Genomic DNA, 25,920 nt, shown 5'->3' with positions numbered 1-25,920 from the left:
CTGGTCCTGGACCGGCCCAGGGGACACAGGAGACAGCCCCAGGCCTTGGGCTCAGGACATCCGAGCACACAGGCCTTGACATGACCCCTGCCTGGGGAAGGCCACATGCTAAGCTGGCCCTTGGTAACTCGGGGCTAAGGTCGTTTTCCCAAACTTGCTCACCATTGGAACCCCCGGGGGCTCTCACCCACACCTCAGACTTCCAGGCCCTGGCTCTGGGGTGGCTCAGCAGGTAGGGGTGCTGGTGGGGAGACCGGAGTCCTGGAAGGCAGCGGCCTACCCGCTGGAATGAGGAATGAGGTCTGGGGGCTTCCCTGCTCGGCTGCAGAGGTCCCAAGGGTGAAGGGGCTGAGAGCCGTCCTGCTCCCCCCACCCCAGGCTGGACCAAGGGGCCTCCAGGAGACACAGCGCCCCCTGTGCCTGTGACCTGCAGGGAAGGTCAATTCACAAGTCCCCAGACTGCCCCCCTGCAGCCCTCAGGAAAGTCCATGGTGCCCCACCCCCCCCCCACCAGGTCCAGGCTCTGCGTCACCCAGGTCCTCTGTCCCCGGCTGATCTGTGGAAGGCAGCTTTGATTCTGACAAAGCAAAAGCAAACAACAAACACCCACCCCCAGCCCCGCTCCGACAGACGGATGTGCCTCTCACAGATGGACCAATTGCTGTCTGCAGCCCCAGCACCTCCTGGACGGCAGGTGGACTGTCCCCGTCCACCCCTCACCCTTGGGCTGGAGGACACTGCTCAAGGGTGGCACTCCCTGTCACCCACAGATCCCCAGGGACCCCATTCCGAGACAGCAGAAGTCATAGGGACATCCTAGGTCTCTCGTGGGCCTTGTGTCAGCGGCCGTGCGTGAAGTCCACAAAAGGTGGGCGTCGTAGTGCTGGGCAGACGCCGGGGGGGGGCCTTTTCCCCACACACCGGCCCCTCACACAGATACAGCTCCCTTTCTTTAGGGGGCAGTCAGGACGCGCTCCCCGTCGTCCCGAGGCTTCACGGAGACCTCCTCGCTGAAGACAAACGCATCCGTGCATGAGCAACTCTGGTTTTACTCCACTTACCGGTGAGGCCGCAAGGCTCAGAGAAGTTAAGTGACTGGCCCAGAGTCACACAGCTTGTCGACAGTGGGACGGGGGCGCTAATCAGGTGCTCGCAGACTCCGTGGCCTTCACCACGCGTCCTATTCTCTGTCTAGCGTCTGCCCCACAACTTCCACAACGGCCTGTGGAGATTTTTACTTTGAATTTGGGTTTCCCAGGACCGTGAAGCCATTCCTGGGAGAGTCCATTAGCCTGGATCCCCACGGACAAGCGGCGTTTAGGAACCAGGAGCTCAGGTCCAAAAAGGACCTTGCAACCAAGGACAGAGCGCGTGTGGCTTGGACAGGTGTGTGGGGGGTGGGGGATGGGAAGATTGGACGCTTTCTCCCCCCAAAGCTCACTAATTCATGGTTTTGCCTGCTGCCAGGGTATCTTATTTTGCCTTTAAATTTACTTCTAGCCTTTGGCTATAGGGAAATCAACTCTCAAGAAAGTTGCCAGGCGCCCGGGGGGCTCGCCTGGTTAAGGGTCTGCCTTCGGCTCAGGTCATGACCTCAGGGTCCTGAGATCGAGCTCCACGTCCTTCCTCTCCTTCTGCCCCTCGCCCCTGCTCGCACGATCTCTCTCTCTCTCTCTCTCTCTCTCTCTCAAATAAATAAAATCTAAAAAAAAAAAAAAAAGGAAAAAAAAAAAGTTGCCTTCTGGCCAGCCCCACCCCCATCCCCACCCCTTTCCCTCGAATTCACCCGTGTTTCTAGGTTTTGTGTGTTTCTTTCCAGAAAGAAAAGCATCTATTGGCAGTTATGCATCTATGTTTACGAACCCTCTTTCTCTGCACGAAGAGAAATAGGCGTTTTCTGTTGCGCGTAACCTTCACCCGGCTGAGACCGCGCCGCAGGTGCCATCGCGTAGCCCGCGTTTTCCACCCGACACCGTGTAAGCTTTCTCTGGACCACCTGCCCTTTGTGCAGACGCACCCGCCCTGCCCCAGAGCAGTGCCTGTGGGAGCCTCCGGGGGCTTTGGGAGGAGACTAGCAAGAAAACGGGGGTTCCAGATGCCAGCCGTGCAGCTGACAGAGGGAAGATACGCATGGCTGTGTTTGCACAGGCTGGTTTCCAGATCAGTGCAGCCAGCACTTCTTGAGCGCCTACTGTATACGAAGACGATTTCCTTGGTCTACTGCTGCGTCATCTTTCTCCAAGGGAGGTGGTGAGATACAGAGAAGGACCTCACGGGCGCTTGCGTTTCAGAGTGCAGGTCTGGCTGGATGCAGGGTTGATCCGGGAAACAGCTCCATGGAACCCCTGCTGCGTCCACGCCAGCCCCTCCAGTTCTGGTCACGGCTCCGGGGTCTAAAACCAATTTTCTTGGGGTGCCTGGATGGCTCAGTGGGTTAAGCCTCTGCTTTCGGCTCAGGTCATGATCCCAGGGTCCTGGGATCGAGCCCCGCATCGAGCTCTCTGCTCAGCGGGGAGCCTGCTTCCCCCTTCTCTCTCTGCCTGCCTCTCTGCCTACTTGTGATCTCTCTCTCTCTCTGTCAAATAAATAAATAAAATCTTAAAAAAATAAAAATAAATAAAACCAATTTTATCTTTGCTTCTGTGCAGGGTAGCCACTGAGAGCGGCAAAGAAGATGCCCAAACAGGGGAGGCTGGGAATCAGCTGTCCGTCTGTCCATCTCAAGCAGCTGGGGTCAGGACAGGTGGGGAAAGGCCGGTAGGACAGACAGGAAGGAGAAGGCCCACCCTTCCCTGCAGCTGCCCGAGCCACTGGCCCAGGGTCGCGGGCCCCAGGGCTGGGCTGCAGAGCTTGGCTCCTGGACCCGAAGTCAGAGAGCAGCGCCCTACACCGTGGGTCTCCACAGGGCCGTCTGGCTTGCAGGGCAAGCTGGAGTGAACATCTGGCGAACGCCGGAGCCCACAGATGTGAGCAGGAGATCCCAAGCAGCTGCCCCCGGACTCGGGCCAGGCACCCTCTTCCCGGAGGAGGGCTTTCAAGGTGGTGCAAACTGGCTGGGCCTCAGCTTCCTCATCCAGGAAATGGGACAGCAGCACTTCCCTCCTTGTTGAGTTCAAGGACATTCATCTCAGCGAATGGTGGCAAATATTACAGTCATCATGCCATTCCCCGGGTCCTAAGCTGATCGCATCCGGTGCCTCGTGCTGCCATACGCGTTACCACAACCTGGGGAGCTTAAAGCTACAGCAGTTTATTCCTGCACAGTTCTGGAGGCCAGAGTCTGCACTCATTGTGTCAGCAAAGCCGTGCTCCCTCTGAAGGCTCGAGGGGAGGGTCTTTCTTGCCTCGTCCAGCTCCTGCTGCCTCGGGATGTTACTGCCTCAGGGCTGCCTCCGGACGCGGCCTCTGTGGTCCCGCAGTGTCCTTCCCCGTGTCTCCGAGACTCTATCCCCCTCTGCCTGTCCCCGGTCGGGACAAGCGGCGCCGGATTAAGGATGCATCAGGAAGGGGGGTGAGCATGACTCTGAGCCTCCGGTCTGGGCATGGAAGGACAGAGGCAGACGCAGGTTAAAATAGGAAGAGGCTAAGTTTGCCTTGACTTTGAGGTCCCATCCGTGTGGACACGTTGAATGCGCACGTGGATATGAGTCTAGAATTTGGGGGAGAAATAAAAATCTCACTAAGGAGAAGCATCCCGTATGCAACCTTGGAGAAAACGGTTTGGGCGAAAATGTGACCCTGTCCCAGACCTGCAGGGAAAAACAGGCAGACTGCCAGTTAGCCAGACAGCCGTGCCCCGAACCTTCTAAAGGCCTTTCCCCAAAGGCCTGTGGCCAAGGGCCCCCCTCTGAGAAGGACGTGGCCACCTGAGGCAGGGGACACGTGGGGTGACCTGCAGAGCTCCCAGGGCACACCCGCCAGCTGGCCCGCTGTGCACACCCTCCTGGAGCTCCGTCCCTTCCCCTGACCTTCCTGGTACTCCCCCCAACGTCTCCCGCTCACCCTGCCTGTCCTCCTGCTTCTTTGCTCCCAGGCTTGTTTCCAGGGCTGCTCCCAGCTTGTCCCATGCAGCAGACCCTTCTGTCCCACCTCCGGCCCGAGACCAGCCCAGTGCCTGCACACATGCAGTCCGTGTGGACACAAGCATGCATGCACGCATTTCTGGAGACCACTTACCAGAAGTGAGCAGAAATGGGGACAATCTCAGGGACCCCAAGGGCCCCGGCTGACAGTGGAAGGGCTGACAGTCACCAGGAATGTGACAGCTGCGTGGGCTGAACCAGGAGCTCTCGGTCCTCTCGGCCATGGTCAGGGGCAGCTCCACTCCCGCAGAGAGGCCGCTAAGCACCTTCCCATCTTCTCGCCTTCTCGGGGTGCCCGTCCACCGCCCGCACCTTTACCAGCAGCCTGGGGCCCCGGGACTGCAGAAGGAATGATAACCCTTGGAACAGGGTTGTTTGTTTATGTCATGGACCACTGATTGTTGGCACTTCCGAAACCCCAGGAGCCTTCAGCTGCAGGGGAGAAGGCCTCCCAGGTATCCGGAAGGCTCCTGAGCCTGGGGGCGGGAAGGGCGAGAGGGGCAGTTTCAGGGGACCGGAGTGGGGATGCTGCGCCGTCATGCTGTGCCAGTGTGACTTGCTTTTCCCCAGGTGGTGGGAGCAGGCTCTGAGCTCTGCAAGTTTCCCTGGGGAACCAAATCTGTAAGGTTGGGCATGGCTACCCTGGAGAGGCCATTCTGGGGTTCCTTCCCAAACACAGACACGGACACACACGCACACACACGCACACGCACACCGGGGAGAATGCAGACCAGGGGGGACTTTGGCAGCCAGCACCTCCACTTGGTGACAGCGTGCCGCACCCCATTTGCAGCAGATATGGCCAGTCCAATTACCTGGTGGGCGGGCTGCCTGGGCGCTCTAGCTGGTCAGCCCCGGGGGAGCCGGGGCCCCGCGGTCTGCAGCGAGCTGTGGAGAATGGCGAGGAGGAGGCTGTGTTCATGACGGCAGCCCACACTCCCCGAGCAGCACCAGCCGACTCGATCGCTCTTTAATTATCTGGAATTAGAGGGCCATCCTCGCCCGCTTTATGTTCTGGTGGAGGAAATCGGGGCATCCGTTAATTACCTGATCCACATGTAAAGTGTCACACATAATTTTTCCAGAGCCAAAGGGCTCCTGCTTCCAGATCTGCATCATCTCTTGGTAATGACGTGAAGCGAGGGGGAAGAGGACGCCGCGCCCGGGTCCGGCCGGCAGCAGCTGCGTGGCGGCCGAGCGGAGGGCTTCACCCAGGATCCCCGAGCACCAGACCCCGCGGCTCCTCCGCCGCAGAGAAGGAGCGAGGGGTCCAGACGCAGAACTGAGTGTTTGCTAAGGGACCACTTTCCATCCATCAGAGTCTTAAGTAGAGAAGTGACTGAGAATGGAAAGCAGACCATGGAATACGTTGAAGCTACAGGACAAGGCATGTAGGCTGGGTAAGAGGAAGGATTTCCCAACGGGAGGAAGAATTCGGGCGCGTACCCTGCCCGGTGGGTGTTTCGTGACCGGACTGGGGAGAGGTTCCCTGTTGGGAGTCACAGCCATGCAGCGAGAGGACCCGATAATACGAGGTCACGGCCTCAGCCCTAGCTTTTGGCGCATGTTCTGGGGGCACTAGGGGTGGGGGAGGAGAGGGGAGAGACCGAGGAAGTCGGAGAGACAGAGACAGAGAGACGGAGAAGGGGACAGAGAGAGGGAGACGCAGGGGTCTATCTGAGGTCACACCTTCCGTTTTGTCAACTAGAAACATCTTAGCCTTTGACCAGGTCCCCAGGGGCCCAGCCATATTCCCCGGCGGCCTCTCGGACTACCGAGGGCTTCCCACCTGCAGGAAAAAGCACGGGTGCGTCTTTCCTCTGGTGAGGACCCCTGCCCCAACCGCAGGCAGGGGTTTTCCTTCTGGGCAGACAGAGGGAGCCGAGGAGGAGGGTGATGAGGCAGTGACAGTAGTGGGTGACAAGTCCCTGTAGCCTCCAGAGCCAGCCCCCCCCATCATCCTACTCCTCACAGTTACCCTGTGGACATGGCTTATCCTCAAGCCCCATTTTACAGAAGAGAAGGCTGAGGCCCAGGGCCACACCTTGAGTAGCTGGCCAAGCTGGCCCAGGTGCCCTGACTCCAGCCTGGGCTGGCCCACAAGGCCACGCGGCCACCCACCAGAAAGCACTGGGCGTCCCTTGTGCTCACGGTGGGGGGGGGGGGGGGAGGGGAGGGGAGGGGAGGGCTGCTGTGTCCTGGTGTCTGGAACTGCGCCCTCACGTGGACACTTTCCTCCAATGCCCCCCACTCCAGCTGCAGTCTTAGCCCATTTACGGACGGACTTCCTGGGCGGGGCACGTCTACAGTTGAGGGAGGTCAAGTGGAAACTGTTGTCTCTTCCCATCCAAGGCTTCCCAGCCTCTCCTGCCGCCCAGAGATGAGCCCGACGGCAAGGGCAGCGGCCCGCGGGGTTGTCCGGGGTCGGACACCGTCTGGTGGAGCCGAGTACCCTGCCTCCTCCAGGATCGACCCTTGGCCCAGCCCTGTGCTGGGAGCATGAGTTTCCTGAGCACCTGCTAAGACACGGACACAAGGCCCCCATTCCAGGGTTTTTGGTAGGTTCGGGGTGGGGCCCTGAGCTGCCCGGGTGTGCAGCCAGGCTTGGGAATCCCTGCCTCCGAGTTCCTGGACAAGGACGGTCCCTCTTCTGTGCGGTGCCTCCCCAGAGGGCCCCCTGGCCCCCACCACTGGGATGTGCCCTCGACACACCGGAAGCCTCTTTCCTGCCTCGTTCCCCTCCAGCCTGACTCGGAAACTTGTCATCTCTCTGCTTCCCTGGTCTCGGGGGTCTGAGTTGGCCTGTGGCCCGAGCAGCTAGTGTGAAATGAGGAAAATCTTTCCAGTGGAAACGTGCTGTGGCCGGCTGGCCCGGGGCAGGCGACGGGGGTCCCTTGTGGCTCCAGGACGGAGCTGCTCCTGCTCTGCTCCCCCAACCCCGGCTCTAAAGCTCTACAGAGTCCCCAGACAGCTGGCACAGGCTTCTGGCACATTCTGGGGGGAAGCACAGTCCTTCTGCTTTGGGTGTGTTGTGAGGACACCTGGTTGAGCCCATCCCTCGCATTAGTTGGATCTGGAACTTGGGCAACCCAGGAGAGGGGGCATTGCTAGAAGAGGGCAGCCCGAAGGACCAGAAGCCGATGTGCCCAGAGAGAAGGCAGGTGTCCTGCTCGGACCCCGGGAAGCCGGACAGCTGGCATGGGTCTGGCCCAACCTGGGGCCCATCGCGGGCTCACATGGCTCTCGGCTCCGGTCTTGGCAGCCAGGCAGCCCAGCCAGCCACCTCCTCCTGAGCCCGCAGTCACCCCCGTGTGCCACCGCCCAGAAGAGCACACTTCCCGGGATCAGACGCCTGTGTGAGGGGCACCGCCCTCTTCCTGGGGGGCCTGATGAGAGGACCCCGCAGCTCTCTGCTCCCTTCCACACCCTGGTCCTCGGAGCCCCCCAGGCCCCTCACGCACCCCTCCTGCAGGCCATGCTTCCTTGAGGGCGTGTGTCCAGGTTTCCTGGCAGCCCTGGACACCCGGTCTGGGGTTGCTGGCAGCGCAGCGCCCCCCACCCCCGGATTCCCACTGCATCCAGGACAGGCCACCTTCTGCCAGCCCCTTGCCCGGAGGGCCCCGCCTTCCCTGATACACCTGCTGGGGCTGAGGCCGGACCCGCCTCCGAGGGAGGGGGCGGCTCCCGGCGATCCCCGCCCCTCCCGGGTGCGCTCCCCGCCCCGCCCCCCCATCTCCCCGCCTCTCCCTCCGGCCCCAGCGTTTTCCCCTCCACTACATCTCCCTTACATCTCCTGGAATAAAAAACAATTCTCTTGTGCCACCTAATTCCCCCTCCCGACAGTTTCAGGCCATGATATTAAATAACGATAATCACAAGCCGCTCTTTGTTCCGTCTTCAACCACCGCCTGTTCAAGGTCACAGGCCCCTCCGCTCGGCTTAGATAAATCTTCCCCATCGCTGAATTCTGACAAACCCCGCGGCCGCCGGCCCTTTGTTGTAAATTCTTTGTTTGAAACACGCGAGCCGCGCGCGGCGCCTCGTGCCCGCCTCTCCACCTTTGCATATGAAATCCCGGCGCTCCCGGGGAAGGGCAGGGCAGGAAAGGGAGGGCTGGGCCTCCGCCCGCCCCAGCCCTCCCCTCCCTCGCCCCTCCCCACCCCTGCTCAGCCAACCCTGGAGGGTCCGCGGTGGGTGGCGGCACCTCCTCCTTTGTTCTCTGCTGCCTGCTGGTCCTCACCCCCTTCCCGGAGAGCCCGTCTCTGCTCCTGAATCATCTCTTCTTGGTAACCTGATTAAAGCAGAAGGTGTCATCACGGCCTCCCCCCACCCCCACCCGAAGCAGGGCCGAGAGGGCAGATGGGGATGGTGGAAAGCTCCAGAAGGGAAGCCCGAGGGGAGCGCGGGGGTGGGGGGTCTTCTCCCCTCCACCCCTGGACCCAGCTGGGCCCATGCTTGCTCAGGACACACTCCGTGCCCCCATTACCCTCGGGGACAGTTTTCATCCCCCTCTCCTGCGGTGGTGGGTTGGATAGTGTCCCCCCAAAATTCACGTCCACCCCGAACCCGAGGAGTGTGACCTTCTGTAGAAGAAGGGTCTTTGCAGGTGGGATTAAGGTAAAGAGGTCCCAAATCCCGTGAGAATGCCTTATAGGAGACAGAAGGTGGGGGCAGAGGTCAGAGGATGGTGCCTCTAGCCAAAGAGCACCGGGGACTGCGGGGACTGCGGGGGGACAATGACAGAAGCTGGGAGGAACGTATGTTCTCCCTCAGGGCCTCCAGAGGGAACGCCCAGTCTTCTGCCCTCCGAAAAGAACACATTTATGTTGTTTCACACGTCCCATTGGTGGCACTCTGCTTTGGTGGCCCCAGGACACTAACTTAACCTCTTTCCTTCCCTTCAGGGAAGGGACCCTTCTGCAGACAAGGCCAGGAGGGGCACCGACCCGGGTGTGAGTGCTGGGACTTTGGGCATGAACAGCTCAGGTCCAGGAATGGGGGGCCTCCACCGCCCCCGCCCCCAGATTCCCGGACAGAGACAGGACGGAAGCTTGCCAAGAACTTCACACCCCTCTCCCCTTCACAGGAGAGTGGCCAGGGAGGCTGAGGGCCCGGTAAGGACAAGCATTTTACTGAGGGGTGGAAGGGAGAGTGTGGGGGGACGGACGAGCGGTGGAGCTGGGGTAGAGCTGTCGCTTTGAGCCCCGGGGACGGCGTCACTTTAAATCCCCTGGGAGGCGGATGCCGGGATGGAACTTGATGGGCCCAGGTCGGGCTCGGAGAACTGCCTGCGGAGGGGAAACAGAAGGGCCTGGAGGAGACCCCGGGAAGGGGGAGGCAGAAGGAAGGCGGGCTGCGGGAAGAGAGCCCCCGATTACCATGCAGTTAGAGGGGGCCTGGCTGGTCGCGGGGGGCCCAGAGCAGGGACTGGTCTTAGGAGGGCGGGCTGGGGTGCCTCCCCGCCTGCTCTGTGCCCAGACATCTGGGAGCCACTGGGGCAGCGTGGCCTCATGAGTGGGTGGGAGCCAGGGAGGGAGGGGAGGCTGTGGGTCACCCTCCCTGCCGGGCCCTCCTTGCGGGGGCAGCCGGGTACTAGCACCAGCATCCGCCCACCGCCCGAGGCCTGTGGCTCCAGGTTCCCGTGTTGCCGCTGTTGTTTCTAGGCCCTTCCTCCTCTGGCCTCCCTCAGCGTTTCAAGGTCTCCCCCTCGCTGCCCACCATCTCCCGTGTCTGCAGAGGAAGGCCGGCCAACGGGCAGTGCTGTCGCCCAGGAAGGGGGCAGCTCCATCTTTCTGCTCCCCCCGCCCCAGGCGAAATCAGTGGGGAGGCTTCCTCCAGCTAATTGTCCCTCCAGCCCTGGCGGAGGCCCTTCATTCACAGCAGGTGTCGTGGCTCCCGCCCGCCCGCGGAGCCCCTGCATCCCCTTTCCTTCCTGCGCCCTCAAGTCTCTTTCCCAAACCCGTATCCTGGGCCTTGTCCCTCTTGCTCCCCGTCTTCCGCAGAGAGCTGTGCACTCGGGTCCTCCCCACCCCGCCGCCCCGCCATCTCTTGTCCTAAGCAAGTCCGCTTCCGGCCTTGCTCACCCTAAATGCACGTAGGTCCCAGTGCACCCACAGCACTCCGCACCCCAAATCCAGGGGCTTCCCTGACCTCCATCCCTGGGGCCTCGCTGGCCTGCCCTCTCCTCCACTCTGACTTCCCTCCGAGGGCCCCTCTCCTGCTTCCCGGCCACCTTGCCTTGCACCACTGAGCCCACTCCCACGGTTCTCATTGTGGACCGGGCGGTTCCAGAACGACCCACGCACACGGTTGGCCCCCTGCAGCCCCAGTCCCCCTTCTCAGCTCCCGCTGGACCCTCCCACCTGGATCGTTCAACCAACACCCGCCAAGGGTCGGACCCATGCTGGCTGCTGTGACAGGGGCTAGGACACCCAGCTGGAAACGGGCTGTGGGGCTCCTGCGTTTCAAGAACCTAGGAGCCCGGCAGAGATGTCTGCACACGGCCTTCGCCTGCAGCCCAGCAGACTCAAAGTCAGCCTTGCCCTCCCCAGCAAACCAACGACCCCCACCCCTGGCTCCCTGGCAGCCACTGGTACCCCCTACTCAAACCGGAAAGGCACCATTGATTCATCCCTCAGCCTCACCATGGCCGTGCACGGCCGCCCACCAGGCCCCACGCGCAACTGCTGGGTCACCCGCCCAGCCGGCACAGGCTTCTCACACGATCTCTGTTGTCACCCTGGTCAAGCGCCTTCTTCCCTGAGACGGAGACCTCCACCCGCCCCAGCCACGCGTCTGCTTTCCCCGGCCCACGCTGCACACCTGGTGGACATGATGGGGGACAAGAGGCCTCCACCGAGGTGCAGGTGCGCATATGAAACACGCAGCGTCAGTGACACGTACGTGTGACGGCTGCTGGTGCAGTGAGTGGCAAACACAGAGCAGGAGCCCAGACGCAGGGATTCAGCCCTGAGCTGCCCAGCTGTGTCCCCTGGACAGGCCATGGCCCTCTGGGTCTCTGTTTCCTCCAAGACAAGGAAGGGGGCATTCGGGGGCTTTGGTGGCCCCTGCCTGTCTGAATTCTTTCCTTCTGTGCCTGACTCATCTGCACGTTCCTGTATCCCTCTGGGGGGTCTTCTGCCTGCTCAGGCTGCAGATTCAGGAACAGGAGGAAAGAAGAGCAAAGGAGGTCAGAGGCCGCCCGCCCCTCCTCACCCCTAGAAAGCTGCTGTGGGTCCCAGGAAGGCCACGTGAACCAGTGCGCTCTTGGGGTCTCTGCCTCCCTCGCAGCGAGGGGAAGCCCCTCGCCCACCCCGTCCCTCCCACGGTGGCCCTTCAGTCCTGGGCTCGGGAGCTTCCTCGTGCCCGCCGCCCCTCCTGCTCTCCCACATTTGAGGATGACTTCTGTGCCGCCTCCGAGCGCTGCAACGAGAGACGCTTTGCGCTGTTTTCAGGGAAACTCCCCCACAGCAGCCACGGGTTCCAGCACTTGGTCCTGCTTCTGAGATTCGTGTACAGTGGGGGGGGGGGGGGGGCGCAGCAGTGAGCAGAGAAGCAGCTGCAGACCCCCTCCACTGGGCCCACGCCTAGTAGTGCCCTGAGTCAAGAGGCCCGGAAACGGGCTAAACCCGTGAACTCCGTTCTCTCCCGCGGCGGTGGGAGAATGATTTCTTAGACATGGAGATTGAAAATTCAGCTTTAAACCTGCGCCGAGCAAGGTTTAACACTGACGATTAACCCCGGGCAAACAACTCCTCGCGCCGCTGGGGTGATTTTCACACGGTCCGGCAACCAGGAGGCGGCCGGCGTGTTGTCCTGCATGTTAGTGCAAAGGAAGGGGCTCCCGCCTGGGGAGGGGGCGGCGGTCACGTCAGGCTTTCCATCCTGGTGCCCCGACACAGCGGGAGCAGGCGTGAGACTGTCCCGTGCCTTGGGGTCTTCCTGGCCGTCAGACGCCCCCCTCCACCCCACCAGCCCCTGGCTGTGGCTGAAGGAGCTCGGGTGACAGGTGCAGCCGTCTTGGGTCCTGGAAGCAAAGCACAGGTGGTAAATACAGCCGCTCGCGTCTGCGGTGTTTCGAGGCTGCTCTGCCCCAAGGGAGCTGTGAGGGCTTGGACCTGCACCCCCTGCCCGTTTACTTGTCTGTGGGCAGGGAGGCGCTGGCCCAGGAGGGCCCTGGGTTGGGGGGGGGGTGTCTCTCTTGGTTCCCGGCTCAAGGTATACCCACGGAGCCTCACAGTGTCCCTACTGTATGGACGGCACCCCCAGCGCCTGACCCTCCAGCGGTGCCCACAGAGGGGCATGTATAACCCCCCACACTTCTCTCAGAATAGATCTGTTCACCCACAGCAGTGGGGTCCTGGTTCTTTAAAATACCACATCAGCGGGCACCTGAATGGCACGGTCGCTTTTAGCTCACATCCTGATCTCGGGGTCCGATCCAGCTCAGCGGGGAGTCTGCTGGAGATCCGCTCTCTCCCTCTCCCCCTGCCCCTCCCCCACCCCGTTCTCTCTCTCTAAAATAAACACACAAATCTTAAAAAAAAAAAAACAAAAAAAACACATCAGCAAGACTTTTAAAGAAAAGCCCTCTGGCTTCCTCCCATGGGCCAGGCAGGGTCTGAGCCACAGTCATTCTGGACTCACCTGTCCAGATGGCAAACCACGAGGACCACAGCGACGACCCTCCCTCCTGAGAACTCCAGTGCGTTTGTCTCCATTTCATGCAGTTTCGGGGAGCCGCTCTCTGCCCCTGCACGTGGCCACTGTCCTCCAAGTCCAGCGCAATGATTTCTGCATGGGTGGAATGGCGGGTGACGAGGGCAAGCGGGTGGGCACCTGCCCTTTCCTGTCTCCGTTTGCAGGGTGCCGGGTGCCCCGGGAGGGAGCAGAGGGAAGGCGGGAGGACCGCCTGGGCTGGGAGCTGCGGGAGGCAGGAGGAACCCACCAGCAGGGTGGGTGCGGGCAGGGCTGCATGGCCTCTGCAGGCAGCTGGGAACCCCTCCCCTCCCCCCTCCAACATCCCCCCTCCTTCCCCCTCCCCCCTGCTCACATGCGCTCTCCCGTACAACCTGTGAGCTGGAGGGAGGCAACAGCCCTAACACCGAACCCTTGGCTGCCCTTGAGAAGCTGCCCGTCCAGCAGAGACATCAGACAAGAAAACAGTCTGTCCCATTTCCAAACCGATGACCGCTACTCACAGCGGCGGGAGGGTAGGAAGGGGGCGAGGGTGACGGGAGGGGCCGGGTGTGGTGCGTCCACGCCATGGAATGTCCCTCAGCCAAACACTGACCCCTGCTACGATGCGGATGGACCTCGAGGACCTGATGCTCCGTGAGAGAAGCCAGCTGCGAAAAGACAAATATTACACGATTCTTTCTTTCTTTCTTTTTTAAGATTTTATCTATATTTTTGATCGAGAGAGACACAGCGAGAGAGCGACACAAGCAGAGGGACTGGGAGAGGGAGAAGCAGGCTTCCCGCTGAGCGGGGAGCCCGATGCGGGGCTCGACGCCAGGATAAGACACCGACCCGAGCCATAGGCAGATGTTTAGCCACCTGAGCCCCAGTTACATTTTAGTTGAAAGGAGTGAGTCCAGATTGTCAGAGGTCCGTGAGGGACCAGGGAGGAGATGTCTCACCCACCGCAGGGCCTCTGAGCCACTAGATTTGGGGGCTGTGGGTAGAGGATCCCCCTCCTGCCTTGAAACTGAGAGCAGGGGCAGGAACCCGCAGGCGGGGCTGACTCACTGACCACGGGGACAGACACCCCCCGCCCCCGGCTCTGCTGGGCTGGCCCTGCAGGAGTTCGAGAAGCCCCCTGTCAGGTGCCCGCTCCCCCAATGACCAGCTCTGCCCCACCTGGGTTCGGTCCCCGTGACTGCTTCCCAGGTTCCCCCCCAGAACCACGGCTGGACGGGGGCAGCCCCCGAGTGGCCCTGCAGGCAGAGCTCTCAGACAGGGATAGAAAACCTGTATCTCCCACAGGGGAAGGGTCAGGCTGCATGAAACGACCCTTTCGGGCCCACAGACATTTTCATGGACCTGGATGGCTTTGCAACGTCTGCTTCTTGCTCTCAGTCACAGCGGAAGAAGCGTGAGAAACCCCGTTTTCAGTTGACCCCTCGCCCTTGCGGTCTCCTTCCTACCCTTGTCCCCTTCCCCATGTCTTCCTTCTAAGTCGCAAAGGCCGGGACAGCAGAGGGGGCGCCGTAAAAGGGTTATTTGGGTGAGCTAGTTTCCTTCTGTCCTATGATGCACCGAACGGTGCTTGGATCGGGTTGTGGGGGCGCGAGGAGGACCCGGAGTGAAGTGGGGCTGGGACAGGCTCCAGGGGACTCGGAGAGGGTCACACATTCTGTGCAGGACGCCTTCCCAGTTGCCCCACGGGGAGCGCCCCCCTCATGCTGCACGGCCCTGAGAGGTCCTGGTCGCCTGGGCACCTCTCCTATTTTGGAAGGGGCTGGTCTCACCGGTGCCATCCCCTGTGCCCCTAACCGTGATCAAGAAATGCCTCCAGGTGGGCTGCCAGGTGCCAGGAGGCCAGCCCTCTGGGTCCCAGGACCACGGGGAGTGGAGACCGGAGAGCTGAGGGGCCATCGCAGGCATGTGCAGGGCTGATGGGAGACGGGCTGTGGGTTGTTTTCCTTCAGCTCCAGAAAAGACCCATAGATCTCCGAGGAAAGGAGGGTGTGGGGGAGGGGCCGTTCTGGGGGAAGTTCTTGGGAGGCTCTTTGCAGACAACGTACAGAGAGACGCCCAGACGTGCCAACAGTGACAGACACAGCCCTACGGCCAGCAGAGCCCCTCCCAGATCCCCAACACAAATGCACGCGAGGGCGCGCGCACACACACACACACACACACACACACACACATTCAGCTGGTTCTCCCACCTGGGCTCCCTGAGGGCGCGGCCTCTAACGGCTTACGAAACGGACTGACGCTGTAATGGTCAATTTACTGACCATGTGCGCTCTGTGCACGCCACGGGGCTGAGCATTTTGTGCGCAGTGTCCTGCTCAATCCCCTCCAACCCACGGTCATCTCTATTTCGCTGATGATGGAAACGAAGCTGAGAGAGGTCAGGACCCCTGCCCGAGGCCATCCGGCTAGTGCTCGGCAGAGCAAAGACTCCGTCTCAGTTGCTGCAGCCCCAGAGCCTTGGTCCAGAGCCCGCCGTTGTTTTCGTGACATGACCTTGACTCCCAGGTCCAGGAGGACGGCTGGACACAGGCATGCATGGCGAGAGGGTGAGCCTTCATCTCCTTCCCCGCCGTGCTCACCTGGTCTCACCTGGTCACCTGGGCTCACCTCTCCCCGCACCCCACGAATCTGTGCTGGCAGACGGGCTCTGACTTCAAGCAGAGACAAAACTCCACAAAAGGCAGCTTGTTGGTCCAAAATAATTGGCTCCTCTCATGAGGTGTTAAAATCGAGGAGTAACCAGAGCTCTGGTTTCCTTAAGATGTCTGGTACGTGGCTCGCTACTCTTCCCACCACCACACATTTGCATAAAATGCTTATGTTACTGAAAGGCCTGGACAAACCTCACCCCACCTGAAACTTGTTTACGCCCGAAAGTGCTAGCAACCAGCTACTTCTGCTTCTGTAAAAGTGCTTGCTCAACGCGCGGGCTAACTAGCTACTTCCGCTTCTGTTCGAATGCTTGCTTAATGCACGCGCGGGCTCCCAACACCGATCAACCAACACCAGGTATGATTTTTTAAATATTAACCAATCAGCATAACTTGTTTGTACCCCACCCCAAAACTTGTTTGTACCTGCTTATAAAAACCCTGCACTTACTCTGCTCAGGACCTCTTTGCGTCACCGGGAACGAGTGAGCGGAGGTCTGGGTTCGAACTCCTAATAAACGACCCTTGCCGCCTGGCTTTGACTCACGTCTCTGGTGGTCTTTTAAGGTGGGTGTATAACGCATCCGGTATTTTATTACCGCAGCTTCGTCGGACCCGAAAATGCAGTATGACTCCAGTCACATTTCTCTGGGGTTGACAACAGGCTAAAACAGAAACCCCGTGTGTTGCTGCCGCTCTGTGTCTTTATTAACAAACATGCCAGGACGCTTTGCTGGACTCACACAGTTGAAATGGCACGAAACAGCCCCCCGTCGCACAGGGTGGCTCCCGGCTTCCCCCGGTCCATTTTCCTACCTCCTGAGTGTCCAAGCGTTGCTTTGCGCGTGCACCGAAGTCCCCGGCTCACACGTGAGGACGCCTGCAAATCCACCTCTTGGCCCCACTTGGCATCGCTTCGCATTTCCAGCGAAGATGCTGTGGTCGGAGGTGGTAGGTTCTCCTGATTGGAAATCTTTGCTTTTTGCCCCCCAAAGACAGCTCAGGCTTGGAAGGTGCTCTTGTGGGGGCTGTGGGTCCTAGCTGACTGGTGCTGCAGGCTGGAGGCCGGGGACGGTCCGTGGGGTCGCCTGGATCCCTTCTCACCCATGAGGGGAAGGCAGAACCGGAGGCGGGGGACTCAAGGGGGAATGACGCCGCTCTCCGGTGATGAGACCACGCCCATCGCCCTGTGCGTGTCCCCTTAGCACCTGGTGGCATGAGAATCAAAGCCTGACGTGTGAGAGGAAGCACCGGCTCCTTCATAATTAAAGAAATACACAACGAAACTGTAAAATCAGGCTTTCCACCCATCCAAACAGCAGAGCAGCTGACGCTTTCTTAACACCCAGCCTCGGCAAAAATGTGGGGAGTGAGGCTTGTCGTCAGCCCTAGCTGGTGCCGTGGGGGTGGGGACGAAGCTTTCAGATCCTCGTGACTCCGAGTGGGGTTCAAAGGCTGGGAGCAGCAGCAGCAGCAGCCCCGGAGCTCGTCAAAATGCAGGTTCCCAGGTCTGCTGCTGGGAAGCTGGGAGCGGGGCCCGCAGCCTGTGGTTCGGGCCCCCGGTGATGCTGGCGGAACCCGCAGTGGGACAGGCGTTGGTCTAGAGGGTGCTCTGGCCCCCACGTTCCACTCTTTTTCTTTTTCTTTTTCTTTTTTTTCAGTATGACATTTTTTAATTGGCTGCTGCTGGGCCTGCGAAGACAGCTGCTTTTTTATGCTGGGAATCTGCCTGGTCGTGCTGCCGAATCGTCCGCTGGTTCTCGTCATGTCGGCTGATTCCACTGGATTTTGTAGGGAGAGGATTCTACCGACGACAGATTAGGACCGATCGGTCTTGTCCTTCCCGATCCGTGTGCCTCGTTATTTCCGTTTCTTCTTCTCTGTTCTATCTGCTGGGACCTTCCGAGCGGGAACGAATTCTGCTCTGCTCTCCGGACGGGCGTCTCCGGACGTGCACGTGAAGACGGTGGCACAGGACAGTTCCCCGCAGCGGCGGCAGCAAGAACAAGATGCTGGAGAAGCCGGACGCCCGACGGTGTGGGGCCGGTTCACACACCCGGGCTCAGCCGAGTCCCGGAGCGCTACGCAGCCGTGAGAAGGTTGGGGTCGCTCCGAATGAGCGGGCTTAGGAGACGGCAGACATGCAGCATTTGGAAAGGAAGGACGCGGCTTGGCCGGCGCGGCGCAGTCCAGAGATACACAGACACGGGTGATTCCGGGCACACACGGGGTTTGGAAGGAAAGGCAGGCCACCCTTCTCCGTATCTGAGGAGGAGGCCTGGGGGCCTGGGGTGGGAGGGACAGGGACTCAGGCCCACAATTTTTTCACTATTTTAAGTTTTATATTCTGAAAGGGTTCCTTCTTCAGTAAAAAAGTTAGTGCACATTTCTGAAGGAGTTTTTAACAAATAGATACACACAGGCTGGTCAGAAACGGATGCCTCTCCGTCCAGGTCAGGACTTCTCAGCCAAGGCTGCGCGCTAGAACCTCGTGGACCTCCTGTTCGGGGGGCAGAGCCCGGAGCATCACTCTGGCTGACGTCTCGTTGGCACCGAATCCCATTTCCAGGGGCCGATGTCCACTCCATGAGAGCGCAACGTCGGGGGTTCGCTCAACAAATTCACCCTCACAACTGAACTTGAGCAGTTTTACCGAAAACGGAACTGCTGTTGCCCAGGACAGCCCGGGCACCTTGCCCTCCACCCTTGGAGATGTCGGGGGAGTTTGTCTCTGGTCACCGGCCATTAAGGTGTGGCCTTGGATGCTGTGGATCCAGGTGCGAATCCCCCCACCGCTCTGGAGCCATGGGACTCGGCCAGGTTTCCTGACCTCTCTGGGCAGAGCCGTGCCAACTTCGGGGGACGTGAAGGGGATGGACGGAGAAAAGGTGACGTGAAAAGTCCACAGACTCGTACTTGCAGGACCGTCAGGCTAACCTGTCCCCAGGTTCAGGGGTCTTCACGGTCCACCTGTTCAGGCAGGCATCCTTCCTCCCCGGGTCTTTCGTGGCCACCCTCTGCTCTCTGGTGTTTATTCCAGGCTTAACGTCCAGGAAGGGTTTTGGACTTCCTTTTGTAGGAGTCAGAGGTTACACGACTCGGCAAAGTCAACGGCAGAAAACAAAGCACAAGGGTCGGCATGCTGCTTCCTGTCCCCTGAATCCCACCGCCTCCTCCTGGGTTTCAGACACTCTCAGGAAGAGACCAGATACAACCCGAAACAACCCAGGCACGTCCCACTTTAAGGAAGGAAAAAATAGGAAGGCTATGGACCAACGTGCTGAACCTTCAGATTATAAATTCTTTTTCTTTTCTTCCTTACCTTGATTGCCTGGAATCTGTACAATCCTATATGCTTCCTTTGCAAAGGTGAAAACACCGCCTATGTATTTGTGGTACCAATTTTTTTAAAAAAACATATTCTATATTGACACACAGGAACGGGAAAAACAAACACAGCCGTAAAATGATGAGTGTCCCCTCAAATTTTAAAAGCACATGACAGATCTGTGCATTCAAACCTGAAGACGAAAGCCAAGGTGCTGGGGAGGCGCGATTTCTGAGCGATGGTTATGGAGCGAAGGGACCTTCTTCTGTACTCTCTGAAATGCCCAGAGCATCACTCTGGCTGACGTCTCGTTGGCACCGAATCCCATTTCCAGGGGCCGATGTCCACTCTGTGAGAGCGCAACGTCGGGGGTTCACTCAACAAAGATCTCCACTACTTTTAAAATGCTCGACCGTCCCCTTGTCCCGGAGGGGTTTTCTGGACACTGTCTGGGAAACGTGCTCTTATCCGCCTCTTCACTGCTTTTACTCACCGCCTTCCCGGTCACCTGGGTTATGCGACGGAAGCAGGTTTTTGTGTCTCCGGACGTGGGGTGTCGGCTCCCCAGGTCCGGGACCTTCGCCCAGAAGCGTGTCGGCACGCGGTGGGTGCGGACCCTGCTGGGGGAGCGAGTAGAGGGACGGGAGGCGGGTGAATGGAGCCGGAGGGAGGGCCCGCGTGGCGGGAAGCTGCTGGACACGTCAGAGGTGTGAGCGCACCATCCTGCCGTGGATGGAGTCCCTCCTACGCGCGGGGGCTCCGCTGGGCGCTGGATCCGGAAGACGCGCTCACTGTCCATGAGGAGCGTGGCTCCTGCGGAAGCCGGCCGGGGTTGGGGGGCAGGCGAGGAAGGAAGGGGACAAGCATTTATCAAGTGACGTATTTTATGTCAAGTTTTACGTACGTTGTCTCATGTGGTCTCCTCAGCGACGCTCCAAGACTGGGAGTAGAAGACCGTCTCTCCCGCGGCAGGTGCGCATTTAGAGGCTGGAGACGCCTGAAGGGCTTCCCGTGTTCTCCGCACTTGGCAGGTGCTGTTTAATGGCGGCTGCAACCTCCGTGTGGTGGGCACGGTGCCCTCAGAGCCTGGGACAAAGCTGAGGCCGGGGGGTGGGGAGGTTGGGGCTTGGGTAATTTGGTCGCAGCCCCCGTCTTGTGAGGATGGAGTGGGGTCCCGTGGCCGCTGGAGTCCGTAATGTTCCGTGTGTCTCATAGGGTCGTGATGGGGAGCAGACAGGAAGAGGGTCTGAAATCCATGACCCACAGTAGGTTCTCCATAAAAATGGGCTGAGAGTATTTGTGGCTCATGGAGGGGGAAACTGAGGCTCGGGGATATTAGGAGACGTCCCTGAGGCCCAGGAACTTAAGCAAGGCCGTTGAGGATTTGAACCCGGGGCTCTCTGGCCCGGAGCCCCTGTGTTGCTACATCGTCAGAGCCTATAAACAGAAGATGAAAATGCGGCAGGTCCAGGAGGAGAGGCGGCCAGGGTCTGCCATGCTGACCTTCGGGACCAAGTAGGACAGGGAACCCTACGGGACCGACGGGGTCTCGCCGAGGAGATGCAGGACGGCTGCGGAGCTGGAGGAAATACCCAGAAGGGAAACCGAGGCTCTTTCCTGCAGAGGGATTACAAGGGCGAGGCACAGAGGTGCTGACAGAGCTGTGGTTGGACGTGATTCAAGTGCAGGGCAGGAGGGCTCAGACCCTGGGCAGATAGACCCGGGCCAGGTCAGACGAGTACCCAGTGACCTTGAGCGTCACCCTGGAGATCCTGCTTCTCAAGCCCGGCTGCACATTCCACACCTGGGGAACTTAGTCATACGGCAGAGTCTGGAGCCCCCCGGGCCTGTGCAGAGCGGACGGCCAGCGGGCTGGAGCAGAGAGAGGGAGGGCCCGGAGCCAGAACAGGGGCCTGGTCGTTGATGACCCTGGAGGGCCATCAGGAGGCCTCTGGCTTCTCCTCTAAGATTGTAAGCCGAGTCTGTCTGGTCCCAACATCTGTGTCCTTGGACGGCGGAGGGAGAGGCTTGACGAGAGCAGAGCCAGGCTTGAAGGGAGAAGCCTCATCAGGCTGCTGAGATGGTCCTGGTGAAAAGTCAGGCCCCGCCCAGACTCTGCGCCACGGGAATCAAGAGGAAACCAGACTCCAGGGATGCCTGAGGGACAGAAGGACAGGTCCTGCTTGAACTCCTGAGGCAGAGGACAGCGCTCCTCAGCCCAGTTGCTGTGTATGCCTCGCCTGTGGCGGTGCTGCGCCTGGAAGCAGCCCCATCCCGGACCTAGCACAGGCCCCACAAAGCATCCAGATGTCTTGGTTCGCTCCCAGCAGGACTCGGTGTCTGAGCCATCACGGTGGGGAGGGGGACAGTCAAGGGAGGAGAAGCAGAATCAAGGACTGTAGTTAGGGGTACGAGGAGCAAAAAGACCCCCCAGGAGAATGGGGGGCCACCAGCCCAATAGGGAGTCGCCCGAGATGCAGGCCAGGCCTCGGCAGAGGGTGTGGGGGGCGTCTGAACCCTTTCAGCCGCTGTGGAGGTCATCATACAATGTGGCTCCAGTCCTGTCTCTCCAGAAAACAGACCTTGACGCTGAGAGCCACCGCCCCCCCGGTGTTGGGACCACTCCCCCCGGGGGACGTGGATGCTGGGCACAAGCAAGGGAACAAGGCAGCTGCACGGACACGAAGGCAGACCCAGGCCGTCCCCACCGGCTAGATTTAAGCTGCTGGAAGTTCTCATTTTCCATTTCTATCTCATATTCCAGTTAAAGAATAATGACATGGGGTTACAGAGCAGCCTCCCCCTCCTCAGTAATTACCAAATTAACACAATCTAACAGGCCAGCCCCCGGCAGCGCGCTGAGATTAATGCCGAGAGCGATTAGCCGCAGAGCCTTCCCGGCTGCACTGACCTCCTTAAACAGCCTGATCCGGTGCGCGGGGTCTCTGGGGCGAGTCCCTGCCGTGCACACTCCCTCCGCCTCAGTTTAATGGGATCTGGGGCCAGGCTTAATGGGCCAGGCGACCCCACGGGTCAGGGAAGCAGCTCCCCCACTCAGGCAGGAAGCTGGAAAATGAGCCCCAAATTAATTTATTCAGCCAATTTATCAGGCAGGTGGGGAATGAGTGTGCGGACTTGCCTGGCAAGTCCGCAAGATAAAGGCAGGAAGAGGATACTGCCTTCTGGAAGGCTGCCGTCCAGGGAGGGGTCGGGAAAAGGAGGCAGTGGCCAGCCTGGTGCTGACCCCAAGCTCTGGACCAATGCTGGGATGATGACCGGGCGCGGACAGTGGCTGTGGGAAGGTGGGGACAGAGGGCACGTTCCCTGAAGCCAGATCCGTGGATCCGCAGCAGGAAATGAGCTGAGAGCCAAACAGTGGCCCAGCTCCGGAGCAGGGGAGCCGATGTTCACGAGGAAACCATGGGAAGGAGCAGCTGGGTGTGGCACGGTCCCCGGTGAGTGATGCCCGGCTCTGGCCAGAAGCACAGTGATGACAGGGATGGGGAGAAAGAGGCATGGTGGGTGGGGGTCGGCCAAGTGAGGGGCACCCCTGGGCTGCTGATCGCAGGGCAGGTTAGAGACCAGGGAGGAAGCCGGTGCCGGGTCTGGGCAGAAGAGTGCCACTTTGGTCTCAGGGCCAGGGGGAAGGAAGCAGGAATCCCGAGGAAAAATCGGTAAGCCTCACACTGAGTGAGACCTGAAGCCCAGGGGAAAGGCAGGTGATGGCGTCTGGGGCCACTCTCCACGAAGGGGGAGAGTTCAGGGGCAGGAAGCTGTTGGCTGGGGAGGGGTGCGGCGGGAGCTCGGGGGAGCCCGGCAGGGGCTTGGGGGCTCTGCAGGGAGGACAGGGCGGGCAGCCTGCGCTGGACACGGAGGTGCGGGAGGGGCACGTGTGGGCCCCAGGGAGGGTCTGCAGACTCAGGATTCACCCAACCCAGGCCTCGAAATCTTAGGAGGAACCTCCACTCTCTGGTCCCCTTCAATGCACATCCTGGGGGAGGAGGAGGAGCCCAGATTCCGGACACCGGGACGTTCATTCTCCTCATCAGCCGAGCTCTGACCGCAGACCTGCTCCAGCACAGGCTCGAACACAGCAACGTTCAGAAACCGCTGCTTGGCCTCCGACTGCCTTTGGCTGCGGCACCCGGAACCCCGATGGGAGGGAGGGTGATCACCGGGCGGCTGGTGGTGCCGGGCGGCGCTGGGCCCCACGCACGGTACTTCTGATTTCCGAGGAAATGCCACAGTCCCTGCAGCATTTTGCGAGAGGGCTCCGGTTTCTCCACATCGCTGCCAACACCTGTTATCTTTTTTGTTTGGTTTTGGTTTTGGTTTTGTCTTTTAAAGATTTTAACTTATTTATTTGAGAGAGGGTTGGGGAGAGAGAGCATGGCGGGGGGGGGAAGGTCAGAGGGAGAAGCAGACTCCCCGTGGAGCTGGGAGCCCGATGCCGGGACTCGATCCCAGAACCCCGGGATCGCAACCCGAGCCGAAGGCAGTCGTCCAACCAACTGAGCCCCCAGGTGTCCTGGCTTTTGTTTTTTTGAGACTAACCGTCCTAACGAGTGTGGGTGGTGTCTCACTGCGGCTTTGACTGGCATTTCCCTGATGACCAGCGATGGGGAGCATCTTCTCCTACGTCTGTTGGCCGTTTGAGTGTTTCCTCTGGGGGATGGATAGATGAACACACAAAGGAAATGTGTCATGTGCCCGGTGCCTGGGTGGCTCAGTCGATTAAGCCCTTCAGCTCAGATCATGATCCCAAGGTCCTGGGATCGAGTCCCTCGTCAGGCTCTTAGCTCGGCGGGAAGCCTGCTTCTCCCTCTGCCTCTGCCTGCCTCTCTTTCTCTCATGAATAAATACATAAAATCTTTTAAAAAAATGTGTCCTGTGCCCACGATGGAGTATTAGTTAGCCTTATAAAGAGGAACTCTTGTCTAGTTGACCAGATGGACGAATCTGGAGGTCCTGATGCTCAGGGAAATAAGCCAGGGATGGACGGCGTAGCAGCGCGTGACTCCGGGCATACAAGGCATCTCAAGCAGCCACCCTGGGAGAAGCAGAGAGGAGGAAGGTGATGTCGGAGGCTGGGGGCAGGGAGAAGTTCAGCAGAAGTTCACGCAGGGTAAAAAGTCCCACGGATCTGCTGCGCAGCGTTGTGTCTCTTATAACAATACCCTATTGTTCACTCAAACATTTGTTAAGAGGACAGATCTCATGTTAAACGTTCTTGCCCTAATAAGATCAGATAATAAAATTTAATTTAAAAGGTGCTTCTGATGGCACCTGGCTGCTGAGAGCTGAGCGGCCAAGCCAAAGGCAATTTATCGGAGAGCGCCGAAACCTCAGATCTGTTTGAAGGGGATTAAGATTTGCAATGCCACCCCAAAACTGTCCCCTTGTGGGCCTGTGGTTTTGGGGGCTTTCTTTCTTTCTTTCTTTCTTTCTTCTTTTTCTTTTAGCACCTTCGGAACACTGGCTTGGGTAACACTCAAAGGGGTAAGATAAAAGCTAGCAAGGTGTCTCTCCCCATCTTTGTCTCCAGGACATGAGAAGGAGCTCACGCACTCTGCTTCAGTCCCGGACCCCGGTTTGTGCGGGAGGAAGCTAGCAGAGCGCCGTCTGTCACACAGCTCGTCTCTATGACCCCATTTCATCCTCACGACAGAAGCGCCGTAGGAACCCTCACCCCCGTTTTGTGGACAAGAAAACCAAAGGTTAGAGAGGGGACCCGCCCAGGGGTGCCTGCAGGGGTGGTGTCCTTGGAGGGGGGGGGGGGAGTGCTGTTCGTGAGGCAGAGGCCGGGGCAGGGGGCGGCTCCCCTGCGGGGGCAGCAGCGTGGGGTCTGAGGCTCCCACGGGAGAGAGGTCCAGCTTGACGTAGGACAGCCCCGAGGGCCGTGTGTCTGATGGGACATGTGACGTGATGGGACAGGGGTGTGACCTGTCCGCCCTCTGGTAAAATGAGGCTAATGATTGCACCTTCCCTAAAGCTTCGCTGGAGAATCTATGGAGACCCTTTGTGGTACCTGCTAGGCCGTCTCCGTCCCCACCACCTTGGCCGCCGTCCTCCAGGCCGGGGAGAGCGCAGGCGGCCACGGCCCGCGCCCTGCATCTTTCATCCTGAGGCGCGAGAGTCACGTCTTCTTAAGTCGGTTGTTTCTTTTGAGGACATCTTAACCAAAGCCTCCTGCCTCCAGAGTCCTTTACCATGACGAATGTCAGTAACCGTGATGGCTCCCTGAGGCTGAATTTTAAAAGAGCATTAAAGATTAAAGGACACACAGGTCAATTACCGGTACAAGTAAATGACTTGAGGAGTAATTACATATAATTTCGTCTTGTTTATTTGGCATTAGTTGTAAGTGTCCGTAATCCGGGGTCCCGGGGGTCCTTCACTTCGGGTTTGCATGTGGCAGATGACGGGACTCTGCTCCGAAGGCAGAGGCTGGGGTGTGGGGGAGGGGCCCTGGGGCTCGGGGACTCTTGGCCTCTCCAGACTCTACCTGGTTGACCGGCTTCAGTCCAGACCCACAGACGGATTCATTCCTCAATCCTCCTTCCCCGAAGCAGCCCCCAGAGGCACCATCCACCAGGCACCACGCACGGCGGGAGGCACCAGGCTGCCCTCCAGCCTCTCCTCCCTGGAGGCTGCCACTGGGACCGGGCCGATGTCCTTTAGGGTGCGTAGGAAGCACAAGAGGAGGTCACGGGTCAGGGAGAGGGTGTGGAATCCCACACCCGAAGGAGACGGAACTTCCAAACGTGTGTGAAGGAGAAACGGGTAGGCTATGGCGAAGACCATTCCTGTGGTTCAAAGGGGCAGAAGCCCACTCGAACTAGCTTAAGAAAACGACCTCTTATTGGACTATCTGTTCGGTACAAGCTGGGTGGCTTCGAAGAGCAGAAATGTCATCTCACAGTGCTGGAGGCTAGAAGTCTGAGATCAAGATGTGGGCAGGGTCGGCTCCTTCCGAGGGCTCCAGGGGAGAATCCGTTCCTTCCGGTGGCTGCCGGCATCCTCGGCTTAGAGACGTGCCCCTCCAACCTCCGCCTGTCTCACCCGCCCCCTTTCTGGGTTTCACGTGACCTTCCTCCTGAGCCTCCCTTGTCTTCTAAGGACCAGTCACTGGGTTAGGACCACCCTACTCCAG

The 25,920-nt window shown here is 59.7% G+C and overlaps 3 long non-coding RNA genes and 1 pseudogene across 14 annotated transcripts; 3 read left to right on the top strand and 1 right to left on the bottom strand.

Annotated features, from left to right (window-relative positions):
- Positions 1–2,610: 2,610 nt before the first annotated feature.
- On the bottom strand, positions 2,611–15,597 carry LOC116577920. 12 transcript variants are annotated; one of them, XR_004280666.1, is made up of 9 exons: positions 14,978–15,597; positions 12,729–13,429; positions 10,905–12,108; positions 6,360–8,373; positions 5,772–5,871; positions 5,130–5,457; positions 4,898–4,970; positions 4,177–4,421; positions 2,611–3,649 (listed from the first exon to the last, which is right to left on the bottom strand). It is a non-coding gene; the product is annotated as an uncharacterized LOC116577920 (long non-coding RNA). The 12 variants fall into 12 exon arrangements; XR_004280665.1 differs by having other exon boundaries at positions 5,130–5,421; positions 14,978–15,596; XR_004280671.1 differs by having other exon boundaries at positions 5,130–5,871; positions 10,905–11,232; positions 11,472–12,108; positions 14,978–15,062.
- LOC116577919 lies at positions 6,546–10,937 on the top strand (annotated as a pseudogene).
- A 55-nt stretch (positions 15,598–15,652) lies between the features above and the next one.
- LOC116577923 lies at positions 15,653–18,844 on the top strand. The gene is made up of 2 exons (XR_004280676.1): positions 15,653–16,390; positions 17,101–18,844. It is a non-coding gene; the product is annotated as an uncharacterized LOC116577923 (long non-coding RNA).
- A 308-nt stretch (positions 18,845–19,152) lies between these two features.
- On the top strand, positions 19,153–25,081 carry LOC116577921. Its single transcript, XR_004280675.1, has 3 exons — positions 19,153–22,984; positions 24,313–24,484; positions 24,760–25,081. It is a non-coding gene; the product is annotated as an uncharacterized LOC116577921 (long non-coding RNA).
- Positions 25,082–25,920: the final 839 nt, after the last annotated feature.

This window comes from Mustela erminea, chromosome 18 (assembly GCF_009829155.1).
Source record: "Mustela erminea isolate mMusErm1 chromosome 18, mMusErm1.Pri, whole genome shotgun sequence".
NCBI classification, from domain to species: domain Eukaryota; kingdom Metazoa; phylum Chordata; class Mammalia; order Carnivora; family Mustelidae; genus Mustela; species Mustela erminea.
The sequence above is the reverse complement of the archived record's forward strand: the minus strand, read 5'-3'. Positions and strand labels throughout refer to the sequence as shown.